The following is a 4532-nucleotide window of genomic DNA, read 5'->3' on the forward strand; positions in this document are numbered from 1 at the left end:
GTTTTTAAGGAATTGTCCATCTCATATGAAGTATCAAAATTTATTGGCATAAAATAGTTAAAAACAAACTCTTATTATCCTTACAAGGTCCTCCTTTTTTTTTTTTTTTCCCCTAGGGAGGAACTGTGTCTTTATTTTGAAAATATAGGTGGCCTCCTAGTGGTGGGAACGTGCTTCCGCCTGCTGGGCCTAGTGTCTGGGCCCCCTGGATCTGTAGATTTCAGATGCTTTGCATGTGCTTCAGGAAGGCCTCATGACTGATGCAGCCGTTCTGTCCTCATGTCCTGCCAGAACAGTCTCCAGCTCCTGCTCAGTCATCCTCTCTCCCAAGGTGGTGAGGGCGTGTCTCAGCTCTACTCCCATCACTTTGCCATTTCCCTCCTTGTCAAACACCTGAAGCCCCTCCAAGTAGTCCTCATATGTGCCTTGGTCCTGGTTTTTGGCCACTGCCTGGAGCATGAGCAGGAAAATCTCGAAGTCCACATGCTGGGACTTCAGATTGTCATTTTGGGGTTCCTCAGGATCTTGAGCATCTTGGCCTTGGTGGGGTTCTGGCCCAGAGCCCTCATCATGTCCCCACACTGGCTATAGAGGATCTTGCCATCCCCTACTCAGTCAAACAGTTCAAAGGCCTCCTTGAACTCTTCTAGCTGGTCCTTGTAAAACTCAATCATCACTTTGGAGAGATCGACAGGGGCCAGGGTCATAGCTGGCTCAGCCTTGGTCTTGTCTGGAGGGGCTGTGGCTGCTGGCTTGGCAGCAAGCTTGGAGATGGAGGGTCCTGGGGTTTCTTCATGGGAACATCCTTCTTGGGAGGCATGATGTCTGGTGACCAAAGTATAGTATGCCGATGGGGGCACCCCTCTCCTACCCCATTTCCTGCCACGTGACCAAAAGTTGGGCTTGGGAATTGAAAGCATTTTGAAATATTGCTCTTGAGAATATGTATTTGAGCTTGAGCCCCTGATATCACCGGGGCCTGGGATACTTCATGGCACTGTTATATTTCTTTCAGTTTAAGTCCCCACCCTGAAACCAGGGAAGAGTCATCATACTGGACATCGGCCTCCCACTTACAAACATCTCAAGCTGATGCTGAGGAAATGGGTTTAGGAAGACAAGGCCTATCAGACAACATGATTTGACCTGCACTGGGCAGAGCTCTGTCCAGAGAATCCCATCATCCTCCAGACTCTCAGAGGGTCTTATGGAGCATCAGATCTTGTCATCACAGTCCTCAGAGCAGGCCCTTCCTGTCCCCAAATCTGTGAGATCATGGCACAGGGCTTTTTTACATGCACTGTCCCTAGTCCCTTCAAAGTTATGTGATGCTGGGAACCCAAGAGGGTAATTAATAGGCAACACTTTGAAGCCAGAACAAGAAAGTTGCCCTTCAGAAATTTTGGAAGATTTAGATTAGTCCATGAGCTTTGAGGCTTTAACCACTTGTGTTAAAATTGTGAGCATCAGTCAAGAGGTTTGTTTGACACATCCCTCATCAGCCTTGGCTTTGCAAACACACGGATGGTGTGGTTCTCTCCGTTCGTTCATCTTGTGTGGTGCCATGGGGAAGGGAGTGTGTTCCAGGACCACTTGGAACTTATGGCACTTCTTTTTCAAAACTGTTGCCTCAAATTAAAACTCAACAGATATTTCTTAGAATCTACGTTGTGCTTGATTTTGTGACTGCAGAACGTAAGGGGGCATGGTTTCTGCCCTTCGGGAAATCACAGTGCAGTGGGGAGATAGAAATGCCAACAGGTAATTACCACTGAACACGAAAGTGCTAGAAAGTGGTAAATACAGAATCCTGTGGGAGCTCAGAAAAGAGTGATTGTGTGGGGGTCTCTCTGCTTATTCCTCCATGTCTACTCCCAATCCTTCCCCACTGAGCTCTCTGCCCTAGGAGGCTGACCAGCAAGAGCTATGTTGACAAACTTCCTCATCTTCCAGGCTCCGGTTGCATGGGTCCATGGAGGACAGCAGTAGGCCATGGGAGGTGGGGGAAGGAGAGTGAGGTGGGGTATCTGTTCCCCTGGCTGCCTCCTTGCTGTGTGGCCTTGGGTTGGCTGCATGCCTCCAGCGAAACCCACAGCTCCCCTAAAGCAGCCGTCTCCACAATGGCTCTGAGGACCACTCCTCCCCCTGCCTGTCAGGCCTCTGTGGTAACAACACTGCTTTTAGCACCCTGGCTACTGCACTAGCCCTGTATTTTCCCTATAAACTGCTTGTACTCCTATAAACGATCCTTTGGTAAGTTTGGCAAGTTATCCTTATTTGAGTGACATTTTTCCTTCTGGGACCCTGACTGATAGTATATGTTTAATCCTTCTGGGGGTGGGGCAGTGTAGTGACTCACCGGGGAGGCTTCATGAAGGAGGTGACATTGAGATTTGTTTTAAAAGTTAAATAGGAGTTTGTCTAAAATTAAGTTAGCCTAATTTCTCACAACCCAAAGGCAATAAGTCGATCTATCCCCAGGTGTAATCTTTCCATACCATAAGTTTTCCCGTCGTCGATGATTCTCTTTGAAAGAAGGACTCATTATAAACAAACGATATTCCCTCATGATGATAGTTGTTCTTTTGACATCTGTGGAATTAAAAAAAAAATTTATAATGAGGAGAACTTCCCTTTAAAATGAATTGCCATTTAATTAATCCCAGTAGCACCTATGTAGATTTGAAAATAGTACAAATGTGTGAAATATTGTTTATTCAGTCTACAGAGAGTGCTTGGTTCACACATGGATTTGAGAACACCTTGAAAAAATTCTGTGCTCTCTCCTAGGGGTCCATGACGAATGTCAGGAACCATAGATCTAGGCTGAATCTCTAACAACCTCTTCTCCATTTCCCCACTCCCTCCTGTGTGCAGGCAGCCACATCATCAAATATTAGAGCTGGAAGGAAAACATACAATGAACTTGATCCAATCACTCTATTTGAGGAAATGAAGGCAAAGTTACAGTCTCAAGGGCCACATAGCTAGTTACAGGCTGAGTTAACAGGAAAGCTTGGGTCCCTTGTGTCTCAGTCTAGAGTTTTTCCTACTATTAAAAATGAAAAAGTGTCATTATCTCATAGTAACATTTTGTGTCAAAAACTTGATCTCCTAGTGCCCTCCAGGTTGGGCAGATGGTAAACATTTCATTTCTCTCCCTACCCTCCCACTCTCTGATCATCCTAAGGCAGCTCATTCTGGAGTGGAAGGGAGTCTGCTCCTCGCCAAGGACCAATTCCTGCACATGGAACAGTGGGACTGACTAGGTTTAGCCCACTTCAGATTAATGGCAAGAGTGATTATCTACCTGTGCCCCCAATCCCAAGGACCAGAGAGATTTAAGTCAGCTGTGGTCAGAACAGACAGGCGTGGGGCCTAAAAACAGAGGGAGTTCCTGGGTGTGAGGCCAACTGGGTTAGCCCAAGAGGTGCTAGGCTCCATGATCCTATCTGTGCCCTGTGAAGTAAGAATGCAGATACTGAATTCTGGAGTCTCAGGAGAAGTGACCTGGCCTATAGTATCTGGCCTGGGAAGGCAAGAGGTTGGACCAGATCTCGAATCCCCTGATTTCTTGTCATCCACAGGCTACCACCACACCAGAGTCCAAAAGGTACCTTAGGAGTTGAAGGTGGAACTGTGCCTACCAGAGATAAGTACACTTTCTCATTATATTTCATTCCCCAGGCCAGAAAAGAGACAATTGACCGAGCAAGTAGTATAACCTAGACCGGGAGGGCTCTAGCCAAATAGTGAGCAAGTTTAGAACACAGAGGGATCTTCACAGTGAAAAGATCCAGATGATTCTCTGCAATCAGAGGCATCTACATAAATTTGAAAAATATTGTAGCCCACTGAAAAATAAATAGTCCTTCTAGGAAATGTCTCTATCTTAGAATGTTCCATGTGTGGAAGGAACTTGGTCCTATGGGAGTAGTAGTGGATGTTTATTGTTGTCTGCTGAGAGTTACTTAAGACACATAATCTGAATGAGATCTGCTGTGCTGTTACAGTTCTCAGTTCTCTGGTCACTGCTGACTGGCCAGAGATGGACATCTGATCCAAGTTGAGCTGTGATACTACCCATTACATTGGCCATAGCAGATTTTCTGGGAATGGGCACCTGAGTCAAGATTGTCAATCAAAATTCTTTTCTGGGATTGCCTTTTTGGGGGGTGGTGTGTGTGGGGGGTCATGTCTGGTGACATGAGCCTGAGTGCTGCTAGTAGTCATTTTTCTGGCAAGAGATGAAAAGTGACATACTGAGATGACAGCTCAAGAGGGAGTCCTGGTTTTAGTTGACTTTTAGGCCATGAATTTCCACAATTTGGTTATATGAGTAAAAAGTTCTATTTGTCTCTTGCAACCCGAAGAATTCTAATTCGAATGTATAAAAACAGTAAATTTCTTGAAAGTCAGCTTCACGTCTCACCCATCTCAGAATCTCTAGTGTCTGGTGCCACCACATGATTTTCTCTGAGTAAACCCAGAGGGATTTGTTTAAAAATGTTGTTATTTAAGCCTTTATGATT

The 4532-nt window shown here is 45.7% G+C and overlaps 1 pseudogene; it reads right to left on the minus strand.

Annotated features, from left to right (window-relative positions):
- Nucleotides 1-220: 220 nt before the first annotated feature.
- On the minus strand, nucleotides 221-820 carry LOC134366173 (myosin light chain 6B-like; annotated as a pseudogene).
- Between the last annotated feature and the right edge of the window lie 3712 nt (nucleotides 821-4532).

The sequence above is a fragment of the Cynocephalus volans genome, chromosome 17, assembly GCF_027409185.1.
Source record: "Cynocephalus volans isolate mCynVol1 chromosome 17, mCynVol1.pri, whole genome shotgun sequence".
Lineage (NCBI taxonomy): Eukaryota > Metazoa > Chordata > Mammalia > Dermoptera > Cynocephalidae > Cynocephalus > Cynocephalus volans.